Source organism: Microcaecilia unicolor, chromosome 3, assembly GCF_901765095.1.
Source record: "Microcaecilia unicolor chromosome 3, aMicUni1.1, whole genome shotgun sequence".
Taxonomy (NCBI): Eukaryota; Metazoa; Chordata; class Amphibia; order Gymnophiona; family Siphonopidae; genus Microcaecilia; species Microcaecilia unicolor.
The window spans coordinates 114441535-114454423 of record NC_044033.1 but is presented as its reverse complement, the minus strand read 5'-3'; positions in this window follow the sequence as shown (position 1 = coordinate 114454423).

Here is a 12889-nt window from a genome sequence, read left to right as displayed (position 1 = left end):
GAGGGCTTACAATCTAACTCTACAAAACTGAGCCTATGACTGTTATTGCTCTTTTCAAATGCCAGCTGCCACAGGCAAAAAAAAACCCCAAAAACTTATTCAGCGGAAATATCTGGATAGTGGTTGCTGCTAAATATCTGAATAGAGTGGTAAGGTATCAGTACCATCCAGATAGCACTTAAGACATCTTTTTCCTGTCCTAAGTTACCAAGATAGTGGCAGTAAAAATTGTTGCTACCCATATAAGCAGACTGCCCCAGCACTATCCAGAAAGTGCCAAGGCAGTCTATAAAGACAGTCAGTGACACCAGGACAGACTGACCACATGGGCAACCGGGCAGTGACTGAGGACCCAGGATAGCAGGGGGCCCAGTGCTTCCTCCTACCTGATCCAGCATACTATCATCTGTCTCCTCTCCACCCAGCATTTCTCTGTCTCTTCTATTCCTCCCTCTCCCTTTCATGATTCTGCATCCCCTTTCCCAGTCTGTCTTACACCATGTCTCCTTCACCGTTAGCAGCAGCACTTGACAGACATTGCTTGTGGCCTGATTGGTGCTTCTCTCCTGCAGCGGCCTACTCCCGCATAAACAGGACGTTGCATCAGAAAGGTGGGCCTCAGGCTCAGCAGAAGAAAGACTCCCATTTTTACAGACTCTGTATGTTCTGTTGAATAAAAATTATTTAAACCAATTCAACACGGGCCTAGCCATCCCAATTTCACCTAGCCTATTCAACAATAATGAACGGTCTACTTAATCAAATGCTGCCAAGATGTCAAAGTGGCGAAATATGATCTGTTTACTCAATCTAAAGCAACTCTTCTGGGGTCAAAACCCAAACTATGAGGAATGTAAAGAAGAAAATTTGTCCACATATCAAGCCAGTTGTTTACTTACAAGAATTTCTAAAAATTAGGTAAGAAATGGAATGCCTGTCATAGGTCTAAAATTAGCAGCAGATGAAAGATCAATGCTTTGTGCTTTAGGTATTGGTGTTAAAACAATTTGCCCATATTCTGTGGTAAACAGCCTGAAACTAAAAGAAAATTAGAGAGAGCCACAATCCCGCTAATAAGATATAAAAATAAATTAGACAGACATCCATCTAGTACACAGTGACAACAAGAGAGACGAAGAACGAGAAATTGAACTTCAGTAACAGAAATGACATCAAATGCATTCCAAAACTGGACAGCCATTATAGCAGTTCAACCTTCAGTTGCTTCAAGTACTCACAATGTTTGAACCACGTAGGATTCTGAAGACGCAGAAAACACAAGTTTCAATTGCCAGGCACGGAAGTTGTAGGAAGGAAGAAGGCAGGACTTTTGTGCCAAGTGACTGGCACTGAAGCTGCTGCCTCAGCCAAATCAGCTATTGGGCCAGGAGGAGTGTAGCCATGGAAGGAGGCCTTAGGGGGTCCATAGCCTTTCTCCCCTGCACATCAAGACCCAACCCACTTCCATGTTAGGCAGCTAACACAGCATTTTTTCCACAAAGGCCCATTTTTTTTATCACAGTAGACAGTAGTATGGACCTGTGCTAACTTAAGACACCAAAATTTGGTGTGCAATATCAGAAACCAGTGCTGAGTTCCTAACTTCATTTTTCCTCCTTGTCTCCCACCCCACCCCCATTTAATCTTCCTGAATTTCAGCACCTGAAACTATCAAATTTTTAAAATGCCTAAATGAAGGCACCTAAACCTTTTGAAAATTGTCCTAATGATCTCCAGATATGTGCTTTTATAAGATAAATTTGAACTACTTGGGCAGCTGAGACACCAGCGGTTGGAAAATAAGGTTAGAGTATCAGCAACCCATCATACTACTGGCTGCATTCTCCTGCCCATGCAGGAACCGTCAGGAAGCAGATGGTGATGAGGGCAAAAAGAAAACTTGCAGTGGGACCCAAGTCATTACTGCTCCATCACTGAAGCGGAGTTATTTTGTCATCAGAGTCCCTCTGAATTTGGATCATGAGGGTACTGCACAGAGCAATTAAACCAATAATGTAGTAACATGCAAAATAGGAACTAATTTGAAACTCACTTTGGATTTCCTGATAAAGACAAAGTGCCTCAGACTCTCGTGTTTTTAATCTAACATCTACTTATTTTGACTCACCAAACTCAATAGACATTTTGCTAAGCCCTTCGTATGAGAAAATCAAGCTTTTAAAAATAGTTTTAAAATCTGATCTATCCTCTTTACAATGTTTTCCATTTTATTATGAAAGAATGCAAATAGTTTTATAATTGATTTACTGTTTAGTCAACCACCTGCGCTCTCCGCCCCCCCCCCCCCCCCCCCCCCCCCCCATACTTTAGCACAAAAGGCTTGGTAGTGGTGGCCTGCTACAGGGCTAAAAACACTTCATTCAAACATTATTAAAAAATTAGAACTCCTGACCTCACCGTTCACTTTCCGCTTTTCACAAAGTAAAAACAAAATGTGCATTTGCATTTTGCCCCCTTCCCCTGATGACGAGGTTAGGAGTTCAGATTTCTATTTCTAATAATGTTTTAATAAGTAATTTTCAGCCTTTTTAACCAATCTTTGATCTTTTGTTTGTGGTACAAGCAGCAAGCTGTGTCTTTGTGCCCTCTGTCACAGAACTGTATGTCTATAATAACACATGCATTTTCAATTTCATTTTCAAGGCTAAAGCGTGGTCACACAACCTGACCAGGTCCCCGATGCTCAAAATTCTAGTGCTGTTCTGAATAGCGCCGTAAAAATGCCACTGGAACAGCGCAGAAGAACAACGGCCTAATGCTCAATGCTAATGGATGCAAATATAAGTGCGCTCATAGCGCTGAGCATTAGGAAGTTCGACGGGAAAATTGTGCTTGGCGCATGCACAGAAGAGTTCCGCATGCGCCTGGTAAAACCTGAAGGTGAAGCACACATTTGACATCTGTTCTCTGCAGCCTTTATAAGCGTTTTTTATAATTTTTTAAGGGGTCCTTTTACTAAGGTGTGCTGGAAAATGGCCTGCGGTAGTGTAGACGTATGTTTTGGACGTGCGCAGAATTATTTTTCAGCACACCTGCAAAAAGTGGTCCCGCCCTCATTTCCTGTTTCCGGAAGGGCGGGACCAGAGGCAGAGCTCAGACAGATGGGAAGGCAGTGTGAATCGCCACTCGCCTTCAATGCTGACCCTGGACCCCGAGGTAACAATTTTTAAATTAGAGCTGGCACACAGGAAGGCGAGGGGCTGCCGGAGGACAGGTCCTGCTTGCACTTCCAGAGAGGGAGGCGCGGGGGTGTTGAACTCAGAGAAAAGGAGGGGCATGGAACTTGGAGGAGAGTGGAGGGAGGGGGCGTCCTGCAACTTGAAGGGGAGGGGGCGTTCTGCAACTCGAAAGGGAGGGGGGCATCCTGCAACTCGAAAGGGAGGCCGGGGAGGAGGGAGTGGGGAAAATGTGTACTCACCTCCGGTGCCTGCTGCTGGGTTCCCTTCCCTCTCACTTTCCATTGGTCCGCCCTATGACGTCATCCCCAGGGTGGACTAATAGAGACTGTGTTACGAACCCAGGCAGCCAGACGGAAGTGCAGAGGTCCAAATTATTATATAGGATACAACCGTTCTGCGCCTAATTTAAGCATGAGGATTTATACCAGAGTTTAGTTGGTGCAATTGACCACAGCTAAATTTAGTCACATGGACCAGCACTCGGAATATTCTATATACCACATGGAAATTTAAGCCTAATCTATAAAATTTAGGCATAAGCCTAGGCGTATATTTTTCCACACAGAATTTTCAGGCACCATATATAGAATCTAGTCCAATCTGTGCAATTATATCTTATGCCAAAAAATGCCATTGCTAACCACTTTTAAAATGCCCTCTGCTTCAAAATAAGGGAAAGCTATCATTCTCATACTAAACAACTAATTTTTTAAGCCTTTTTCACCCTCGGGGAGTAGTTTTATAAAGCCTGTTTTGCACTTAAAACAGCAGAACAAGTGCTCATAAAATTGCTCTGGGATATACGTGCATAAAAGAATGTGCTACTGACGCAGAGCAAATAAGAACCCAAGGGGTCCTTTTATTAATCTGCAGCAAAAAAACTGGCCTTAGTGCATTTCCCCAGGAATTTCCAAATCACATCTTAAGAAACTACAACTTAGTCAGAATGCTGTGGCCTGTCTGATTGTCTCAGCTCATAAAGTTGAGAGTATGACTCCTTTACTGATAAAGCTGCACTGGCAACCTGTAGAAAAGGTTTGCGTGACAGTTTACAAAATACTTTATGGTCTGGCTCCAGCTTACATGTCTGGTTTAATTTCTGTACAATCTTCTAGCCCAAAAGGCTTGAAATGCAGGAACAGCTAAAATGCTTCTTTCATGTATCAAGCTCCTTTTGAAATCAGATCATTGCAAAGTTATCTCTTTTTTAGGAAAGTTCTGAAAACTTACCTTTTTAAGGGATCCTTTTACTAAGGTGCACCAAAAAGTGGCCTGCGGTAGTGTGAATGTGTCTTTTGGGTGCTCGCTGGGCCATTTTTTGCCGCATCTAGGAAAAGGGGCCTTTTTTTAAGGGGCTGGAAAATAAACATGCGCTAAAATTGAAACCAGCTTGTGTCCATTTTCGGCCTGAGCCCTTAACGCCACTCATTGATCTAGTGGTAAGGGCTCATACACTACATGTGCAGTGACTGCTCAGTGCATGCCAACTGCTGATTAACGCTGGAAAAACGCTGCGTATGGCCGCCAGTTTTTAAATTGAAGGCATCAGTTTAAAAAGTGGCGGCCATTTTTTATCATTTGTCTGTAGAAAAAGAAGGCAGAATATACATCGGTAAGGAAAAATCTATAAGACACAGGTACCAGATCCGATATTTCTTCCTGTCTAATGCTTAGTTAAATGTATTTACTGTTTCAGGGCTGTACTTTGGCTATGGATATCACTCCTTAAGAAGCTTGCAGCGAAACAGAAATTTTCTGTAGAGCATCTCCAGCCGCAGTTGATAGAAAAGCCCAGATAAGTACCGCCAACACTTCAGTGGTATAACATTATATAAATGTGTAAAGTTAATACATTGATTATATAGAGAATACCAGAGGTTTTTAAGGCTAATTTATTTATTTATTTATCATATTTGTATCCCGCACTTTCCCACTAAAAGCAGGCTCAATGTGGCTTACATAGTAATAGGTAACACAGAATTTTGTTATGTAAAGTAGGAAATTAAGTATAACATAATAGGATGGATGGGTAGTAATAAAGAGCTCATGCACTATCCACATCAGAAACACTTCCTATCAGTAGTGGATATAAGCATTCAATTATGCACTGTTCAGTTGTCTAAAACAGTGAAAATTGAGCATCTGAAGTCCTTTTTCCTCCTAATTTAAAATCAACTGGTGAATTAGAGAGCTACACTTGCTCATTTTGTGAAGAGGATCTCTTATTATGTAATCTGCATATAACCTAATTGAGTATTTGCGGAACATAAGAATGCATGTAATATAATGTAATGTAATGTAAGTAATTGCAGCACTGACCAGTAAAAGGGCAATGGCGAGAAGGAAAACAGTAGAATGTTGGATACTGTTGTTGCTTCTCTGACTCCGAAGGAAGCTATTCTTCACTTACTAGGGCAGTGATGGGCAACCTTTTGAGCTTGGTGTGTCAAAATTCGCCAAAAAACCGAGCATAACTCGGGTGGCGTGTCACTTCGAGAAAAAAACCATAATTTCGCAATATTTATAGTTTAAATAACAAAAATGTATAATTGTAATATATAACTGTATTTAATAAACCAAAAACTAATTATTTAACTTACCTGCTTAGTGACTTCTTTGTTCATCTGTCAGTCGGTTTCTTTTGTTGGTCTTGATATTATTTAACTTGTGTGGGGTGCCGTGAACTAAGATAAGTGAGGGGGAGGGGGAATTCTTTAACTAATCTGCCTATTAGTGACTTTTTTGTTGCTGAATTTCATTGGCTAAATCTTCAATTGAAGGTTGGTATTTTGTACACTTCAAGCCCAAGCAAGCGCTACTAACTTCATCTGTTAATCTGTTTCTTTTGTTGGTTTTGATATTATTTAACACTGAGAATAAGGTTTCACAAAAGTACGTAGAGGGAAAAATTGTGAGTAAAGCCATTGCTATATTTTTCAGGGTGCTAAAAGTGTCTGGTAATCGGTTCCAAGCACTCCAAATTTCCTGTTCGTAGTGGCACTCCTCTTGATTCTTCAAGCGGCACCTTTCCAGATTCTCAAGCTTTGACCTCAAGTCGACAAACACCTGAGCCCAGATGCTGTCTTGAAATTCTACAAGTTGCATCTCCAAATCATCAATTTGCATCCATTGGAAACCATTTAATTCCAAACTACTGTAGACTACTACATCAGGATACTTAATTATTTTCATGGTCTGTTCTAGGCTTCTAAATTGATTAAATCTATCACTGAACTGGTCAAGTAACGAGTCTAAAACATGCTGGTACTTTATATGCAAGGGTTCCATTTCATTTTGTATAGCTGCACTGGCCTTCTCAAAATACTTTGTTACTCGATGAAAATACTTATAAGTTTTAGTTTCTACATCTCGCTTGAAAATTTTAAGTTTACTTTCAAAAGCTTTTATGTATCCAAACATAACGTCAATACTTTTGCCAAAACCTTGTAACTTTAAGTTCAGTTCATTAATATGAACAGAGAGATCTGTAAAAAACATCAGGGTGTTGACCCCCTTATCATTGAGCTGAGGAAAGTTTCCCAGATCCTTATCCTCAAGAAATACCTTAATTTCTTCAAAGCACTCCACAAAGCGCTCAAGAACTTTGCCTCGGCTTAGCCATCTTACATTTACTTATGTCTCTCTTTAATTGATGTTGTATGTTTGTGTTCAGTCTCATTATTCGGTCTTTTATGATATTTCTACTGAGTGGTAACTCAGATATTCTCTTAATAATTGCATCTTTATTCTGCATATCGTGAAACAGAACTGGTGCACATCTTAGGAGAGTTTCTTTAATAAATTCTCCCTCACTGAGTGCTTTTCCATGCTGAGCTATGGAGTGAGCAATGCTCAAACTTGCAGATGTTAAATTTGTAGAACCTTTTAGAAATTTAAGGATGGAATTAGATTGGCTCTTATAAAAGTGTAGCTGCCTGGAAATGTATTCCTTCCTTTCATCCTCACTTTTTTTCAAGAGCTGGGAATGATTAGTTTCAAAATGTCTATTTATATTCCACATTCTGCTTACTACCGTTTCAGTACATAGAACGCAAAATGATCTGCCATTTTTTTCTATAATGCCATACATCTCGGTCCATGTCTCTTGAAAGGGTCGGCTACTGCTACTACCACTTCCTTTACTTAACCTTGGTTTTTTATTTTTTGGGTTCTCCATCAGGGGGGCAGTGACAGAAGATAGAATTATAGATAGCCTGTTAGCCCTGCAGGCAATTAGGGGTTAACTAGCCTAACTGACCACCTTATGTAAATTAAGATGGCTGCCGCTATTTCTAATGGCGGGAAACGGCACCCATAGCACATGCCCTCGCCTCTCCCAGCCTCCCCCTCACCTATCTCAGTAATGATGGTCAATTAGAAATCCACGACACCCCAGAACAGTAGATTGGATGATGGTTGCTGTAGTTATGTGGTTGCTGGTAATGGCGATCACAGAGCCCCCAGAGATGCGTCCCTCACGGCATTCCGCTGCTCTCTGCTCTGCCGGCCGGAAGTAAGGTCAAAGATCCCCTAACGGCCATGCAGGAGCCGGGGCAGAGGGAGCAGCAGGGAGGGAACAAGCGGAGGACTCGGAGGGAGCCAATAGGAGCGCACACGACACCCCCCCAGCGGGTAAACATGCACCGGGGGGGTGATTTCACCGGGGGGGGGGGAGGTTGCGCTGCACCTGGGGGGGGGCGCATCAGCGATCCACCCTGGGTGTCAGCAAGGAACGCCACTGCTTCTCTGTATGCGGCCACATGCGGCCGCGTGTCACCGAAAATGGCTACGCGTGTCATAGGTTCGCCATCAGGGTACTAGGGGGTCCTTTTACAAAGGTGCACTGAAAAATGGCTTGTGGTAGTGTAGGTACAGGTTTTGGGTGCGCCAATCCATTTTTTAGCACGCCTGTAAAAATGGCCTCTTTTTTTCCAAAAATGGAGGTGCAGCAAAATCAAAATTGCCGAGCATTCATTTTGGGTCTGAGACCTTACCACCAGCCATTGACCTAACAGTAAAGAATCCGGGCGGTATTGACCTACACACGTAAAATGCCGTCTGTTACTCATGCCAGAAAATTAAAAAATATATTTTTCATACATGCGTCAAAATTGAAATTGCTGCAAGGGCCACACGGTAACCAGGCGGTAACTCCAATTTGGCACATTTGGCACACGTAGGTGCCTATCTAGCTTATTTTCAAAAGGGAAGGACGCCCATCTTCCGACACAAGTCGGGAGATGGGCGTCCATCTCCCGAGGTCACCCAAATTGGCATAATCGAAAGCCAGTTTTGGGCGTCCTCAACTGCTTTCCGTCACGGGGACAACCAAAGTTCACGGGGGCGTGTTGGCAGTGTACTGATGGAAAAAAGAAGGGCGTCCCTCACGAACATTTGGTCAACTTTACTTGGTCCCTTTTTTCACAACCAAGCCTCAAAAAGTTGCCTGAACTGACCAAATGACCACCGGAGGGAATTGGGGATGACCTCCCCTTGCTCCCCCAGTGGTCACCAACCCATCTCCTACCCTAAAAAAAATTTTAAAACATTTTTTCCAACATCTATGCCAGCCTCAAATGTCATACCCAGCTCCATCATAGTAGTATGTAGGTCCCTGGAGCAATTTTTAGTGGGTGCAGTGCACTTCAGGCAGGCGGACCCAGGCTCACCCCCCCCCCCCCCCCGCCTACCTGTTACACTTGTGGTGGTAAATGGGAGCCCTCCAAAACCCACCCGAAACCCACTGTACCCACCTCTAGGTGCCCCCTGTTACCCTTTAAGGGCTATGGTAGTGGTGTACGGTTGTGGGGAGTGGGTTTGGGGGGGAGTTGGGGGGCTCAGCACCCAAGGTAAGGGCGTTATGCACCTGGGAGCAATTTGTGAAGTCCACTGCACTGCTCCCTAGGGTGCCCGGTTGGTGTCCTGGCATGTCAGGAGGACCAGTGCACTACGAATGCTGGCTCCTCCCACGACCAAAGGGCTTGGATTTGGTCATTTTTGAGATGGGCGTCCTTGGTTTCCATTATGGCCGAAAACCAAGGATGACCATCTCTAAGGTCGACCATCTCAACGTTTAGGTCGACCATCTCTAAGGTCGACCTAAATGTTGAGATTTGGGCGTCCCCGACCGTATTATCGAAACGAAAGATGGACGTCCATCTTGTTTTGATAATACAGGTCCGCCACTTCGCCGGAACGTCCTTAGAGATGAACACCCTTAGAGATGGTCGTCCCCGTTTGATTATGCCCCTCTATGCAACTTAGTAAAAGGGCCCTTAGGTTTCTGTTGATGTGGTATTTTCTAATGGCCCCCCATTGTGGCCATCAGAGTTTTTGTAACTCAGCTCATTTACTCGTATGAGTAATCCTATTTATTTAAAAACATTAATAGCACACTCATTAAGCATGTCCTGAGCAGATAACAATAAGTATTAACAGCATTAAAACACACAAACAGAATAAAATCATTTATATACAGTGGGGGAAATAAGTATTTGATCCCTTGCTGATTTTGTAAGTTTGCCCACTGACAAAGACATGAGCAGCCCATAATTGAAGGTTAGGTTATTGGTAACAGTGAGAGATAGCACATCACAAATTAAATCCGGAAAATCACATTGTGGAAAGTATATGAATTTATTTGCATTCTGCAGAGGGAAATAAGTATTTGATCCCCCACCAACCAGTAAGAGATCTGGCCCCTACAGACCAGGTAGATGCTCCAAATCAACTCGTTACCTGCATGACAGACAGCTGTCGGCAATGGTCACCTGTATGAAAGACACCTGTCCACAGACTCAGTGAATCAGTCAGACTCTAACCTCTACAAAATGGCCAAGAGCAAGGAGCTGTCTAAGGATGTCAGGGACAAGATCATACACCTGCACAAGGCTGGAATGGGCTACAAAACCATCAGTAAGACGCTGGGCGAGAAGGAGACAACTGTTGGTGCCATAGTAAGAAAATGGAAGAAGTACAAAATGACTGTCAATCGACAAAGATCTGGGGCTCCACGCAAAATCTCACCTCGTGGGGTATCCTTGATCATGAGGAAGGTTAGAAATCAGCCTACAACTACAAGGGGGGAACTTGTCAATGATCTCAAGGCAGCTGGGACCACTGTCACCACGAAAACCATTGGTAACACATTACGACATAACGGATTGCAATCCTGCAGTGCCCGCAAGGTCCCCCTGCTCCGGAAGGCACATGTGACGGCCCGTCTGAAGTTTGCCAGTGAACACCTGGATGATGCCGAGAGTGATTGGGAGAAGGTGCTGTGGTCAGATGAGACAAAAATTGAGCTCTTTGGCATGAACTCAACTCGCCGTGTTTGGAGGAAGAGAAATGCTGCCTATGACCCAAAGAACACCGTCCCCACTGTCAAGCATGGAGGTGGAAATGTTATGTTTTGGGGGTGTTTCTCTGCTAAAGGCACAGGACTACTTCACCGCATCAATGGGAGAATGGATGGGGCCATGTACCGTACAATTCTGAGTGACAACCTCCTTCCCTCCGCCAGGGCCTTAAAAATGGGTCGTGGCTGGGTCTTCCAGCACGACAATGACCCAAAACATACAGCCAAGGCAACAAAGGAGTGGCTCAGGAAGAAGCACATTAGGGTCATGGAGTGGCCTAGCCAGTCACCAGACCTTAATCCCATTGAAAACTTATGGAGGGAGCTGAAGCTGCGAGTTGCCAAGCGACAGCCCAGAACTCTTAATGATTTAGAGATGATCTGCAAAGAGGAGTGGACCAAAATTCCTCCTGACATGTGTGCAAACCTCATCATCAACTACAGAAGACGTCTGACCGCTGTGCTTGCCAACAAGGGTTTTGCCACCAAGTATTAGGTCTTGTTTGTCAGAGGGATCAAATACTTATTTCCCTCTGCAGAATGCAAATAAATTCATATACTTTCCACAATGTGATTTTCCGGATTTAATTTGTGATGTGCTATCTCTCACTGTTACCAATAACCTACCCTTCAATTATGGGCTGCTCATGTCTTTGTCAGTGGGCAAACTTACAAAATCAGCAAGGGATCAAATACTTATTTCCCCCACTGTATTAGTAAAAGTAAGATCAAACAAAAAAAAATCTTAATATGCTTATGAAAAGCCATGAAATGTAATAGTTCTCTAATATAATCTGGCAGCTGGTTCCATGTTTGATACAAGAAAGATTTTAAATTTTCTGTTTCAATATTTTGCATCTGAATCTTCTGTTTAATTGCTAGCATGGGGTGTATCCTTATGAACTGCATGTACAGAAAAACACAAAGAATGATGAAAAAAGACAACCAGACACCCAGAAGAATGCAGAACTGGGATGCAAGCAGCCACAGAAGCTGCTAATTCATGAACTGATTTAAAAATCAACACTACAATCTTGTGCACAATATGATAATAAATTGTAACTCCATAAAGTCTGGAGTAATATGATCAGTATAGGCCCACGCAAGTAAAACCCTAGCCACTGAATTTTATACTACCTATAGCACTTTTAAAGTGGAAATTAGTAAATGTGATTTTTATAGGCTTGTCAATCAAAGCAAGGAAAAAGGAAGGTTTGCAACACCATAAGAAAACCATGAAAAGAAATAAAAGGATGCACTTATCACAGCATGCATAAGTTTCAGGGTCCCTTTTACTAAGCTGTGATAAAAAAGTGGCCTGCACTGTCCCCAGCTTGGGTCTTTCCCATGCATTGAGACCACTTTTAGCACGGCAGTAAAATGGCCCAATTTTCCATTATTCTCATTAATGGCCACACGCTAAGGGCCTCTTTTATCAAGCCATGCTAGCGGATCCCTCATGGCAATGGATTTTGTCGGCATTACCACACCAGGGACCGTTAGTGTGGTTTGATAAAAGAGGCCCTAATTTTCCTTTTACTTTACACAAGCAAGACTTACATTTAAAAGAGCATGAGATTACTGGTGTAAAGTAATGATCCAGGGGTCCTTTTACTAAGCTACAAAAAAGTGGCCTGCGGTAGTGTAGGCACGTGTATTGGGCATGCGCAGGGCCAGTTTTTACAACATCTACAAAAATGTTTGTATTTTTTAATGGGATGGGAAAAGGGCCTGTGGTAAAAATGAAATCAGTGCGTGCCCACAACTAGCCTGAGCCCTTAACGCCACCCATTGATATTTATTTATTTGTTACATTTGTATCCCACATTTTCCCACCCTTTTGCAGGTTCAATGTGGCTTACATAATACCGTGAAGACGTTCACCAACTCCGGTAGAGAAACAAATAAAATAAGGTGTTGTGGTCGAATAAGGTTCATGTGTTTACAGACACATTAGGGAATCGTGAAGAGGAAGAGTTTGTCAATGACCATTACGAGCTTTGGTTTCATTGTGTTGCAGGGTTCAGGCATTTATGTTGGGTCGGTAGGGTATGCCTTTTTGAACATGTTTGTTTTTAATAGTTTCCGGAAGTTTAGATAGTTATACGCTGTTTTCATGGCTTTTGGTAGTGCGTTCCACAATTGTGTGCTTATGTAGGAGAAGCTGGATGCATAGGTTGATTTGCATTTGAGTCCTTTGCAGCTTGGGTAGTGGAGATTTAGGTATGCTTGTGTTGATCCGATTGTGTTTCTGGTTGGTAGGTCTATGAGGTCAGTCATGTATCCCGTAGATAGTTCTATGAACCAGGGTGCAGATTTTGAAAATAATACG